Source organism: Rhinolophus sinicus, linkage group LG01 (assembly GCF_036562045.2).
Source record: "Rhinolophus sinicus isolate RSC01 linkage group LG01, ASM3656204v1, whole genome shotgun sequence".
NCBI classification, from domain to species: Eukaryota; Metazoa; Chordata; class Mammalia; order Chiroptera; family Rhinolophidae; genus Rhinolophus; species Rhinolophus sinicus.
This window is the reverse complement of record NC_133751.1, coordinates 56322155-56337013: the sequence shown is the minus strand read 5'-3', so window position 1 is coordinate 56337013 and position 14859 is coordinate 56322155.

Here is a 14859-nt window from a genome sequence, read left to right as displayed (position 1 = left end):
GGATCTGCTCAAAAAAGGGCACAAAAAAGATGTGCCCCTCTAGGAGTGTCTCCCCCCACCCACACCCCCATCCCCAGGCATAGCTCCTGTCCTGTATGGAACTACTGCTCAAATTTCAATGTGCATTAGAATGAGCTGGGTATCATGGTAAAATGATTCAGTATTACTGGCTGGGTTCAAGAATCCGTGTATCTGACAAGCTCGAGGGGGTGTCCAGGTTGCTGGCCCAGGACCACACTTCAGTAGCAAAGCTTAATGACAAACTGATTCTCTCACCCCAAGCCTGGATCATGACCACAGCCGCGTGGCTGATCTCTAGTCTACCCTCCCCATGGCCACTGGAGTGGCTGAAATGCAAAATTCTAATCATGTTTTTCCCCTTCCTTAAAATGTTCTGTGTGCCCCCACCCCCAAGTTAAATAAAGACACCTCAGTATCCATTGTATCGCTCCATGAGCAATTAATTCCATTCACATTGGACTGCATAAGAGCAAAGACTGGGGGTGGGGGTCAGACCAGTGTCTGAATTCTGTTCCTGCCATTTATTAGCTTTGTGACCATCTGAACTCCGGTCTCTTCATATATAGAATGGGACTGAAAACACCTCGTGGACTTATCATGAGGAGCAAGTGTATGTAAAGCATTTAGCCTAGTTCCCTGCACATAGTAAACGCTCACTAAGCAGTAGCTGTTGTGACTCTATACCCTAGACCAGGAGTGTCCAAACTTTTTTCAACGTTTTTCACCAAGGGCCATATGCGGTAAAATACACAAACAGCCGTGCCACTCACTCGAGGTGAAGTACGTATTGCCTCACCTGGTTTATTTAAGGAAACTAAATATATTTTTGGAATTTGCTGCAGGCCAATTAACAATGGATCGCAGGCCACAGTTGGCCCGTGGGCTGCAGTTTGGACACCCCTGCCCTAGGGTTTCCATTTAGTCACACAATTCCATGCTTGGATTGATTATTCTTCCAGTTCCCCTTCTCTAACTGCATCAAATGCCACCTCTTCCACAAACCCTTCCTGCTCCCCGCCCCCCCATCACCATCCAATCATTCACCTCAATTGTAACACTGTGGGTGATTTCTTTCCATTCCCTCCCTAGAGCAATGCCCAGCATTATTTTGGGCACATAGTAGCACTAGTTACTTGTAAAATTTTATGAAAATGAATTGTGTTCTTAATTCTTTTTGTTGTAGTATTTACTCTTTAGCTACAATGAATATGTGTGTGTGTGTGTGTGTGTGTGTGTGTGTGTGTTATTACCCTATAATTGGAGAGGTTTGTTTGGTTATTTCTTTTTTCCCCCAACTAATTTAGTCCTCACTAATATCTATTACTTCTGCCTTGACAAGTTGCAGATCTCAAGTGAGTATGTGATTAGTATGGGTAATTCCTTATGTTGGAATCAATTCACACAATAAATACTACGGGCATCTTCCATGTACCAGGCACAATAAATGATAGTTGCGAAGGTGATCCCATTGTCTTGGCCACAGCACAGGTGCATGTGGTCTTCCTTATGGAGCCATTGACTCTGGGACAGCTTCTGCCCCCAGGAGAAGAAAGGGCGAGTGCGGAAGCCTCCCTCTGTAAGCCTCATTGTATGTGCTCCAGGAACTCATAAATACCAGGAATTCTCCCCTGTGCACCTAGGCAAGGATCCCTTGAAGCTATTTCCAACTCCAAAGTTGTTCGGGCAGAACATTCCAATTCTCTGAAAAAAAAAAAAATTAGTCCTTTTGAGTATTTGTACTCCCCTCCAAGCCTCAATTCCCTAATAATAAAGGCCTTCACTCAAGCAGTCTACAGCTTACAAAAACCTTTCATGTACAGTAATGAGGTTGATTTTTGTCACAACCCTAAGAGATTGCAGGGCAGGGTTCTAGAGTCCCATGTTAAAGCTGAAAGAGAATGGCCTTGTTCGCATGGGCCGATGGGCCTAGGCAGGGAGACGACCGACACACATCCCTTTCAGAAGACAAGTGTGCTGAAGTGGAACCCGATTTTGTTGGTAGACGTGACTTTTGGTGGCTACTTTCCATTAGTGCTCACTCAGCTTTTAGCAAAGCTGTGTTTAGTTGGGAATTACGGGTCCTCTGTCCAGCATGACAGTAGCACCTGTGATTAGTGAGCTTGCCAAGGGGAAGTTTACTCTCAGAAAATAAGTCGGTGTGCGGTCCAACTGCCCTCCCCATGTGGCGATGTCCCTCCATTGCTGTCTTTAGAATCAGGGATGATTTTTATTAAGGAAAACCAAGAGTTTCCGTAAATGAGGAGGAGGGATTTCCATAAATCACTTCTAAATTCTTTTCAAGGATTGGGATTCACAACCTTTGAGGTCCAGTCCCGGCTATGCTGCCAGTTCACAGGGTATTTGGGCCAGTGCCCAGACCTGAGCCTCTCTTTGCTGAGCTGTAAATCATGAAGGGTTAAGTGATTTCAGCCTTGAATGCACATTTGAATCGCCTGGAGAGCTTTCTAAAAAAAAAACCGAAACAGGAGCCCCACCCTCAGATACTTGTTCAATTGGTCTGAGAAAGGCAGGGGAGTAGTATATTTTACAAGCTCCTTCAGGGGAGGTAGTCTATAGTCAAGGTGGAGAAACAGGATGGGTTCATCTCTGAGCTCTCCTGAAGGGCTGGGCCAGAGCTCAGGTGTGCTGGTCCACATCCCATGATGCACCATGTGGCCACTCCATCCTTTAGATTCAAGGCCGTGAAAGACCAGAGCAGACAGCACTGCATAGCAGCCATGCTCAAGCCCCTTATTTTAAAGTGGCAGGCCCGTTAGGGAGCAATGGGTTCCAGGCACACAGCACGGCAGAGCAAGCAGATATCCAGGCATTCAGTCCCCAGGACAGTGACCTTGTCTCAATGCCACACAGTGCTGGGAGAGGCCAGGGTAACTACTGGAGAGCAAAATAACAGTTTTGCCCAAAGTTCTCCATATAAGGCTTTCACCTAAATGTGCTTTAGAGTTTGGTGAATATCTACTCATTCCTTCTGCACGTAATATCTAGGGGCCTGGACCCAAGAGAAGCAGGTTATGAATATTCACAGATGAAGAAACTACAGGTAGAAAGGTTGCGACTTGCCCTGGCCACATAGCACAATAATAGCAGGGACTGTGTGTGTCATGGAAACAGAAGCCATTCTTTTCCTGGAGGAAAATCCCTTGCTTTTCACCATGACTCAGCGGCTCAGAAGCAGCAGGTCTGAGCCACAGTGAGCTCCACTGAGAAGAGGGGACACCTGTGTGAGGTGCTCCTGCCCTCTCAACATCCCAGCAAGAAGACAGAGCCCATTCCAGGCAACACTTCTGTAGTGGGGCAGCTCTGTGGCTACGCTTTTGGCACCTCAGCATCTCTCACGTGTTTACCGAGTCCTGTCACCTCTTGTCCCACTGGTTTTTCCTGCCCTTGTGTTCAAGCACAAGCTATCTCGGCTCTCCCCAGCTGTACCATTCCATCCGGAAAGGGAAAATATCAGGAAAGCTCCCAGCTGGGGGTGGAGAAGGTGATGAGAAGGAAAAATGTTAGGCTTGCCGTTGTCCTGTGTGTGAGTAGAACAATTGCAGAGCTGCATTAAACCATAGGGTGTGTGGGGACAGAGTCCCAGAGAGCAGTTTCCAGGCTCTCGGCCCCACGTGGAAAGGTGCTGGCTCGGGTAGTAGATGGCCGTCAGCTGTGACTGGTTGGCCATCAGCTGTAGCCAGTTAGCCAATTAGCCACTGATATAACTGCCATGACTGCGTTGGTTGGTTAGTTGGTTGGCAGGCAGAGAAGTGGACAGCAGATTGCGGATCATGTGGATCCCACTTGGTGTGTCTCGCCCGGCCACCAGCGAGAATATAGCGGTGTGACTCCCTATCTGTGGCTCCGTGTGTGTTCCTTTTTGGCCTCAGCATATCCTGTGTTCTTGTGTGGGGAGCGGGAGCAGAGAGCCCACATGACACCGTGCATGACAGGTGCCACAGTAGAAACTTCTGCTGGCCTCTAGAGAATGCTGCATGTCACCCACACGTGTGTACTCATGGCTTTCTGTTTGCAAAGAGACAAGACTGTTCTCATCCAAATCCATTATGTCATGTCGATTTCTCTTGAGCTTCACTCGGAGGAGAATCCTTTTTGGAGCCCGGCTGTTGCTTCACTCCGCTGTCCCACTCTGCTCTAAAGTCATCAGCAGCCACAGAGAATGTGCATCCAGAAACTGGGCATCCCACAGACAGGTAGCAAGTGAAGAGTTTGTCCAGGCAAGCAAAGAAGGCTTTGTGTGGCTTGGCTTTGAAGTCCCCAGGTGATGCTTCCCTTTCAGGGAAACTATAAACTCTGCATCCAGGAAGGTTATTTGAGCTGATGAAAACTCTGAGAGACCAAGAACACCATTTATAGACCCCTTGGCTGGAGTAGCCAAGACAGTGAACCACCTAAGTGAGGCTTGGGCCTCTGCCAGTTGCCTGCCCTTCAGCATCGTCAATACTGCTCCTATCTGGCTTTAATGACCTCTGTCATGCCAAGTGTGGCAGCCAGCCTCCAATGTGAGCCTGAATGACCTCAGCTCTTGGTTTTCACACCTTGTGTAGTCCCCTCGCACAACGAAGAGGGCCAATCCATGTGACCAATAGGATACCACAGACCTGATGGTGAGTGACTTCCCAGGCGAGATCATTAACGAAAATTCAGCTTCCACCTTGGGCCCTTGAACTGCTCACTTGGGGATGCCAGCTGCCACATTTTGAGGACATTCAAGCAACACTGTGGAGAGACCATGTGGGGAGGAACCAATTTCCAGTATGAATTTGTCAGGCACATGAATCAACTATGTATGTATGGAGGCAGATCCTCCAGTCCCAATAAAGCCTTCAGAGGATTCTAGCTCCTCAATGTTTGAGTCTTCAGCTGAGGCCCCAGACAGACCTCATGGACATAAGCTCTTGTCTGAATTCCTGATCCACAAAAATAATGAGGTAATATGTGGTTATTGTTGTTTTCTACCACTAAGTTACAGGGGTAATTTGTAGCACAGCTATAGATGGCCTGAGCCAGCTATAGTTGCATACAGATATGAGCCATCACAAAATTGTATCTGCAAAGCCCGTCCCACTTTATAAAGCAATAATTCAAAGCTGGATTCTTCTATACCTACCTTCTAGACTTGCATTCAGTAGTCTCGAGTACTCATAACAGATGTGGGTCTTCCACCCGCAAGTACCAAGGAGGGCTCAAATTCACCTTGTTAATGGAGGAGTTCATACAAAGTCCACTAAAGGAGCCCTCACTTGACCAAACCGTCAACACTCCCTGCTCCTCCCACCGAAACTGTCTTCGCCTGTGGGAGTCCGACTGTGGTCTCTATCACTCCTTTGGCGTCATCCTGTCCTCAATCATCAGGGGCCTCCTCCTCTCTATTCCAGGAGCCTAAGTTCTAATTCTCCTGTACCTTCTTCATCTACCATCCCTTTGACTTCCCTGATACCCACTTCCCTTTCTTTCTCTTTGGTCCCCCTAATGATTCCTTTATTTTACTGGCAAATCTTCCCCTCCTACCCTGTTTTGTCCCCGACTTCTCTAAAAAATCAGCGTTTTTGTATTTATGACTAAAGAGAAATAGACTGTCTTGGGAGAGAATGAACTTACTGTCCCTGTAGGTGTGTTAGCAGACATAGGGCGACCATCCAGCAGGGCTGGTGTGAGAGAGATTCTAGCCATAGTCTGAGGCTATATAGTCTGAGATAACTGAGGGTATTTGGAACCAGGACTATTATAATCCCAGAATTCAAACTCATCATAAAGAGTCAAAGATGGACGGGATCTTTCAAATCAACTACATGGTCTCATCCACTCTAACATTTCAACTCTCCCTGTAGAGATGACTTCCATTGTTTTCTCATGACTAGATCTATTTTCCAAGAGCTAGTCCCAGGTTCCCTCCTGGAACCTACACATCTGCCCTTGGATGAATCCCATGCCTCTCAGATTCAGGCTGGCTGAGTCAGGTGCCCTCTCTCCTCCTGCAAACCTTCTCGTCCTCCCGAGCTCCCTATCCCAGTTAAGCACACTATCCCCTGTATGGGTCTCCAAGGCAAAACCTTGGAATTATCCTTGTCTCTTTCCCCTGCCTTCCAAATCTGCATTTTATTAGTTGCCAGGACTTACTCATTCTTTCTTCTTAATGTCCCTCTCATTTTTCCCTTCTGTATTCGTCAGGATTCTCTGGAGAAACAGAACCAAGTGGGAATGGTGGCAGGGATGGAGGTTATGCGTGAGTTTCCACTCACCACTGCTGACCTGGCTACAACCAGTGCTGAGTGCCCAATCTGCTAGCAGCAGAGATAGACACTGAGATCCCTGTATGACTCTAGCTGGGATAATCAGCCAGTTACTTTGTGGCAAATTGATTACATTGGACCATTTCCATCATGGAAAGGCCAGCGCTTTGTTGTTAGTGGAATAGCCACTTAATCTGCATGTGGATTTGCCTTCCCTGCACCATGATTGTGGCAAAACTCCCACATGTGGACTTATAGGATACTTCATGCACCATCACAGTACCCCACAGAGCACGGCTTCTGATCAAGGAACTCACTTCATAGCCAATGAAGTGCAGCAATGAGTGTTCATGAGAATCACTAGTCTTACCATGTTCCCCATTATCTTGAATCAGCTGGCTTGATAGCAGGGTGCAACGGCCTTTCGAAGACTCAGTAATATCTTGTGGGTGTGGGGCAATCTCCTCTAAGATGCTGTATATTCTCTAAACCAGTATCCAATATATGGTGCTGTTTCTCCCATAGCTAGGATTCATGGGTTCAGGATCAAGGGGTGGAAATGGAAGTGGCTCCACTCACTTATTACTTACAATGATTCCCTAGCCAAATGTTTGCTTTCTTTTCCTGTCACTTTAGGCTCTGGTGGTCTAGAAGTCTTAGTCTCCAAGAGAAGAATGCTTCTGCCAGGAGACAATGATTCCTTCAAACTGGACCTTCAGACTGCCACTCAGGCAAGTGGGTTCCACAAAAGAAGGGGATTACTGTCCTGGGCAAAGGATGTGGACATTTCTAAATAAGTTGGATACATAAAGGCAGTTCTTGTTATAAAAAATAGAAAAAAGTTGTTGTTACAAAAAATAGAAAAAAGAAAGAAGCACATATATGGAATGGGTCAATTTCAAAGTTCCAACATAGGTATTTGAGGGATGTGATGGTCTTTTTTTTCTATGTGTCAAATTGGCTAGACTAAAGTCCCCAGTTATTCGATCAAACATTAATCTAGATGTTGCTGTGAACGTATTTTACAGATATGGTTAAAGTCCTTAATCAGTTGACTTTAAGTAAGGGAGATTATCCTAGATAACTTGTTTCAATCAGTCGAAAGGTCTTAAAAGCAGAGTTGAGGCTTTTCTGGAGAAGAAGAAATCCACCTGAGAGTTCCAGCCTACCTTTCCTATCAGTCTGCCTGATGGATTTCAGACTTACCTAGCCAGCCTCCATAATTGCATAAGCCAATGCCTTGCAATGAATCTCTTAATGTATTAATATTTACCTCCTACTTGCTCTTCTCTAGTTGAATCCTGACTGATAGAGACATTAGAAACCCCTCTCTCCAAAGCCCCTCCCATTTCCCTCCTTCCCATTCAATAGAGAAACCTGAGTCAGGCAGAACCATGTGGGCATAATATTCTCAAGTAAATGGAAGAGAACATTGTAATGAAAACCTACGATGGGGAAGGCAGAGGGATTTCTGTTCCTCTACAAAATGAACGAGTAAAATTCTGTTGACAAAAGGAATGTGAAGTACTTACTTATGTAGACCCATTGAAGGTTAACTAGTCTTTTTTTTCAATTGAGATAAAATTGACATGTAACATTGTATAAGTTTAAGGTATTGATTTGATACATTTATATATTGCAACATGATTACCACTGCAGTGTTAGCTAACACCTCAATTGTGTCACATAATATTTTGTGTGGTGAGAACAATGAAAATCTAGTCTCTTAGCAACTTTGAAGTATATAATACAGTATTGTTGATTATAACCACTACTCTGTGCGTTAGGTCTCCAGGATGTATTTATCTGCTAGTTGCAAGCTTGTCATCATTGAGGTGCAAGATGTGTTTGATTTTTCTTTCTAACATATTTGGGGGAAAGCAAACTATACTCTGAAACAAGAGTCCCCTTTATCTTGGATGCCCTTTATTTCCATTGTAGAGTTTCAGAACCACCTCTTCTCTGTACCCAGTGGCAGAAAGTGGAGAGAGAAGAGAGAGATGCTGGAAGCTCTAAAGAGTACAGACACAAGAGTCGACTTGGACCTGGAGATTTCTGATAAGAGTGTTAGTAATTCAGGAAAATAGGATAAGGAGATGCAGGAACCCCAGGGAGGTTAAAAAAGAAAGAGGAAATACGAGAAGGGAAAGAAGGGTTAATGTTAGGAAAGGAAGGGGCATCCACAGGGTCACAGGTCAGGGCGGTAGGGCTTCAGATGTTTGCTCAGGGCAAAAGGACAAATCTGAGAAAAGGGACTCAATGCCTGACTTCCTACACTCTGACTATGTGGTTTACATTCATCACTGGAGCTTTGAGCAAAGAACTGCTTACCCCAATTTGGGTTCTAAAGTAAAAATAAAATAAAATAAAATAAAATAGGAAGAGGGAGGGAGGGTCCCTCCTCCAAGATCAGGGTCAGGAATTGGAAAAATCTTTATTGGGTCTGCCAAGTGAACAGTGAACGGGGACGAAAGGAAAGTGCCTTTTGCATGTCCTTTGCGAAGTGAACCAGAGTGTGGAACACAGGGGAGAAGTTACAGGGTGGCAGATTTCAGTTCTGCCAAGAAATAGCTTGTAACTGTTCTTTCCAACCAAAGGGAAATGGACGGCTTTGGGAGGAAGTGAGCATCTTGCACTTGTGGGCGTTAGTAGCTACATGGTGACCACCTCGTAGGGCTGGTGTAGGAGGGATTCAAAGCAGAGAATTCTGAGGAATATGATTCAAGAATATAATTCCATAATTACTGAAAGACTTAGATACTGAGATAACATTCAGAATATTTGGGTGCAGGACTATGAGATACTCTATTATAATCTCAGATTTGAAACTCATCGTAGGGAGTCAGAGCTAGACTGGATCTTTAAAAACATTATGTCTAACTGCCCTCCTCTCCCCTTTTTATACAAATTTTAAAAGTAAGGCCTAGAGAGATGCGAGTAACCCAAGGTCTCAGAGCTGAAAAATGGAAGATCTGGGCTTGAACCTGGAGCTCATAGGCGTGTGTCATCTCTCCACCTCTTTGCTGGAATCATTATCAAATCTGTGCAGAAACTTCTGGAAACTTACCAGGAAAAGAATAGTGGAAACAATTAAACCTTGACAAATGACAGCTTCTTCAGATATCATTTAAACACATAGAAATATAAGGGACGCAAGTGCTGATAACATCAAGGAAAGGGAGTCATGTCACATAAATCTCCGAGATGATGTCATCTAAACACACAAGCAGTGAGTGGAAGTTCCAACTCATCATGAAGGAAATGATTCTTATAAATAGCTTTGATCTAGAGATACTGTTTGGCGTCACAAAGAGGTCACCTGACCCGGGGCACACGGATCCTGCAAATATTGGGCAGTTAATGCCACGCTCAACCCTGTATTTCCATGGCACCTGTACCGGTCTGCCCATGAAAGTGTCCCAAATTGAGTGGCACTTTTTTCTTTCAACCTGAAAATAGTGTTCTTCCTAATTATAAGATAAACATGCTTATTGTAAAATTTCAAATAATACAAAAAAATATAAAACAGATGAGAAATTTCACCACCCAGAGATAGTGACTATCATTCAACTTGATGAATGTCATTCAATTATTTCTCTACACATGTATGTTTAAATTAGGACATCCATATTTTTGTAAAATCAGGACCACATTATAAGAGCACTTTTGTCACATTCTTCTTTTCACGTAACTATTTGTATAGATCTACATTTAATGGTTGCATGATAAACCTTCATATGCTGTAGTGAGCCAGACCCTGCCTGATGGGTTAGCTTTTCCCAGTTTTTTGCTAAATTGGGAGGTTGTTTCTTGCTTCAGGGAAAGAGGTCATCTTCGTCACCCTTGAAGGGTGAACCACCTCTGGAAACTAAAAGTAACTCACTTCCTCCAAAGTGATGGGGGGTGATGGTAGGGCAGAGGTGCGCGTCAAAGTGAGCGGGTGGGTGAGAGGCACGACTGTCTCCTCTGGGAAAGGGTGTATAAAAGGGACTTTTGGTTTTTTGGAGAAAATATTCCATGGGGAGGCTTTAAGGAGAGGTCAGTGACGGGAGCCCATCTGACCTTGGCTGACTTCCAGGTCAGCTTGCCAGCCTGGCCCTGCAGTGCCCATAGCAATAGCCAGAATGGAGGACTGGCCCAGTCGCTGGCCCAGGACCCAGCTCACCCAGGCCAGCTGCTGCTCTGTGACCGGGACTCCATGCCTGGCCCCAACTAGAGACGTGGCTACCTAGTTCCTTGTTCACTATATGAAACGAGAGCTTCATTTACTTCTGTGTTCTGGGTACTGATTGCTTAACCAACTGCTACTCTGTAACCAGCACTTCCTCTCACACTTACAGTAAGAAACAGCACCATGGATTTATTCCCATGGGTGTTATATGAGTAGCCTAGGGCTCTCTAGCATCTGCCCACACTCTGTGGACAGCATGGGGTACAAAAGTACTGCCACCACCACCTCCAGCTGAGGGGACGAGGGGACAAGGACGAGGAGACACGACAATGCAGTAATGAGCACCTTCCTAGTATGTCTTTACATATTTATCCAATTATCTCCTTAATATAAACTCCTGTAAGTGGAATTGCTGGGTCTGTGGGGAAAATGCTAAACAAATCTTGCAGAAATGCTGGGTGGCGCCTGGGAAGGACCAGCTGGTCAACTGCTGAGAACATTCACAGGGTGGCAACATATTCTAGAAGTAGCTGCTGTCCAAGGTCTGGTCTTGAAGATTTAGAAACTTGATCCCATCAGGACCTCAAAGTTAATGGGACTCGGAAAGCTGACTCACTGAGAGGAGACCGGAGGGAATAAAGCAGAATGCCAAATGATTAATTTATAATGAGATGTATAAATGCCAGGTACAGCGGGCATTTGGGTCAGCCTGACCAGCTTGTCCTTCCTCACGGTGGGAAGCCAAATCGCAACAAGAAGGCTAATGGTGGCCCTAGAATAGAGGGAGGAGAGTTAGTCTGGTGATCTGAATGGTGGCCTGATGCATCCACTCCCCACCAGGGTGATAAACACCTCTCAGGTAACATTGGCTGGAAAGAGAAGTCAGGTGAGTTATAAGTACAGAAGCTGTGGCTAAGGTGAACCCCAAGCCATTCTCCTCACAGATTTCCTTCTCCTATCTCCCAGTCTCTAGAGGCTTGGGGACTCACAGCGTTTCTTGAAGATATAGAGGGTGTAGATAGGTCAAATGACAACATAGGGCCCTATGTTTTTTAATAGCCTAGTCATATGTCACGTATTTACTTATTTATTCCCTTATTCAAGTTATCAAATGATGGTTGGGCATGGGTCAGGTCCTGGAGAGACAGAAGTAAGTAAAATAAACAAAATTCCTCCTCTCATGGAGCTCACATTCTAGGAGGGGATAGCAATACTATACATATAATCAAATAAGTATACAATAATCAAAACAAAGACACCACTAAATAAATAAGGCAATTACTAATTGCAACAGCCTATATGCAAGATATTAGATGGCAATATTTGGTATGAATGAAAATTAAGCAGGGTAAGGGGTCAAAGCATTATAGAGTGGAAGCGGGAACCATTGTGATAGGGTGAGCAGGGAAGGTCTTTCTGGCAAGGTGGCATTTGAACAAAGACCAACCTATACAGATATCTGGGAGGGAAAGTATTCCCGGTGAAGGCAACAGCACATGAAAAGGCTGTGAGACTAGAACGTGCCTAGAACAGCAAGGAGCTCAATGTGGCTGGAGCATATAAGCAAGGGGAAGAAATGGTAGGAAATGGGGTCAGAGAAGTATTGGAGTGGGAGGAACAAATCACGTAGGGCTTTGCAGGACAATGTTGTAAAAATTGGATGTTATTCTGAGTGATATGGGCAGCCACCAAAGGGTCAAACGTACCTTTTATAAGGAGTCTGACTAGTGAATGGGAAATAAACTGATTATTCTAATCTGTCAAAAATAGAATCACTGAAGATTAGGAAAGGGACCTGGGAGAACTAGCGAGACTCTTGCTACTCAAAGTGTGACCCACGGAGCAGAAGCACTGGCATCACCTTGTTAGGTGGACCTTGTTAGACGTGACGCATCTTGGACCCCACCCCATACCTCCTGAGCCAGAACCTGCGTTTCACAACACCCCCCCACACACACACACCGTGATCGATGTCCACACGGAAGTGTGAGAAGCGCTGGTCTCATAATTTTCCAACTGATGAAACCCAATGTCAGTTTGCAGAAGTGACTTGCGTGTGATCACATGGCTGTGCTCACGACGGGGCCACAGGTAGGGCCCCGGTCTCTTGAGTCCTGTGAGCCCACTTTCCATGGCCTCATGTGGTCATGCGGCTAATAGATTATAATATCCACTCACTCAATCACTCAATAATTCACTCACTCACTAAGGCACCGTCTGATAATCATATACAATCACCTCATGAAAGATTTTTACTGATTAAGAACCTGAGATCAAGTCGAGAGAAACTGCTGAAAGACTAGGCCGATCTAAGTGAACCCACCACCTACACTGATTAAAAAAACAAAACAACAACACCAGAAAAAAACTACCGTAAGTAATATAGGCCTTTGCTGCAATATTTCCCCTGACCCATCTCATCATCTGCTGAGATTTGCTGGAAATGCCCAGGATGTTTAGATGTGGTGCCCCCTGAAATCTTTCTTCCTCCAGGAGGGTGGGAAAAAGCACAAATTTCATTGTCTTCTCAGCAGAAAAATCCCCTATGGCCTGAAGAAATTAAAAAAAAAGAAAATAAATCTCTATGTGGGTACCACCCCAGGATCTTGGAGATTAGACATTGAAACCTAGGTCATGTCCCAAAAGGGAAGAGTCAAGATAGGAAGGACTCTATTTTAAGGGATTGATAGGGTGAATGGCTGGAAGTTTCTACAATGGAAAAAAAAGGTGGGGTTATCATCTCTGTCATTGCTATTATTGTTGTTGTTATCAAAAACTTGTAAATAGTGCCCTTAAATTATTGTCCCTTTAGAACAATAAAGGAGATAACGGAGACTTCTGAGTGCATTTGCAAGCCCAAAGGGAATATGACTGTTCACCAGCAGCTTTGCTTTTCAGAAAAGTGGCCCAGCACCGACTGTTGGAATTGTGGCAATTCCAGGGACAGGGTTAGGTGTGTTGTTTGAGGACTGAATAGGGTCAGAGGGCCCTTTAAAGAAATGGTTCTCGTAGAGTGGGAAGGGCACATCTAGGGGAAGAAACCCCACTCTCTAGGAGACTATTTGAGCCATTCAGGAAGTAGATGGCAGGAGAGAGGGTGAGGAAAGAAGAGGAGTGGGAGACCCTGTGTAGACTGTCACAACAGAGCAGAAAGGAGGGCTTGAAGATGTCTGTGGGGACAGAGTCCCACAGAGCAGTTTCCAGGCTCTCGGCCTCATGTGGGAAGGTGCTGGCTCGGGTGGTGAATGACCATCAACTGTGATTGGTTGGTCATCAGCTGTAACCGGTTAGCCAGTTGGCTACTGATATAACTGCGGTGCTGCGTTGATTGGTTGGTTGGCAGGCAGAGAAGTGAATGGCGGACTTCGGATGGTGTGGCTACTACTGTGTGTGTGTTGCCTGGCCGCCAGCGAGACTATAGTGGTATGACTCCCCTACCTGTGGCTCCGTGGGTGTTCCTTTTTGGCCTCACCGTGTCCTGTGTTCTTATGTGGGGAGCGGGACCAGAGGCCCCGCAGGCCGCCCCGCACTACAAATGGCAGAGCGAGCAGGGTCTCCCATAGGACAATGTCGCTGAATATTCAAGCCTGAGGGATTGGAGGAATATGTGGGTTACCTGGAAAGTTATTCAATTTCTGTAATTAATCAGGATTATTAGCACTAGCTGCTGCCCACCCTCCTCTACCTCTCTTCTCAGTGTTCAGCACGATAAATTTCTTATTTATTTCTCACCCATTAAAGTAAGATGTGGATGGTGCTGGTGGGGCAGTGTTCCCACACACGTAGTAACTTCACCTTATTAGAATCCTTTGCTTCCAACCAGATGGACAGAAAAAAAGAAAAGAAAGTAAAACTTTTTCTTCACCACCATGAACTGGAAATGACCCATAACTTTCACTTGCTTCTCCTGGGGAGGATTAGTCACGTGGCCCTATCTAGCCTCTGGGGGTTGGGAAACCTACTTCAGCCATAGATCCAAGAAGTGAACCTGCCTACGGGACACAGCCAGCACTCTGCCACAGGGAAGGCCAGGCCGCCCACACCTGTGTGGCTGCACAGGGAACGGGCCCGCGGGCAGGGAGCTTATCCTGTTAGGAGTGGGGGAAGCTCTTGGTGATTCTGAGTACAAAGGAGATTCCTCGGTGCCTCCTCTCTCCAAATCACATCTTGCTGCACTGTTTGGACTGTCCCTGATTAGGGTTAGGTTTGGAAGTCATTTGGGGCCATTGTGGCTCTGGCAATCCCTCCTTGCAAATGGCAGAGCGCTGTACTTTGCTATTTACTGTGGGCAGGCTGCGCAACCTTTACTACTCCTTGCATCACTCCTTCGTGATGAATATTCTGGATCTTTGGTTTCTCGCCCTGTCGCTACCAGTACCTTGATCTCAGGGGAAGCTCGTCTTCCTGGGCCTT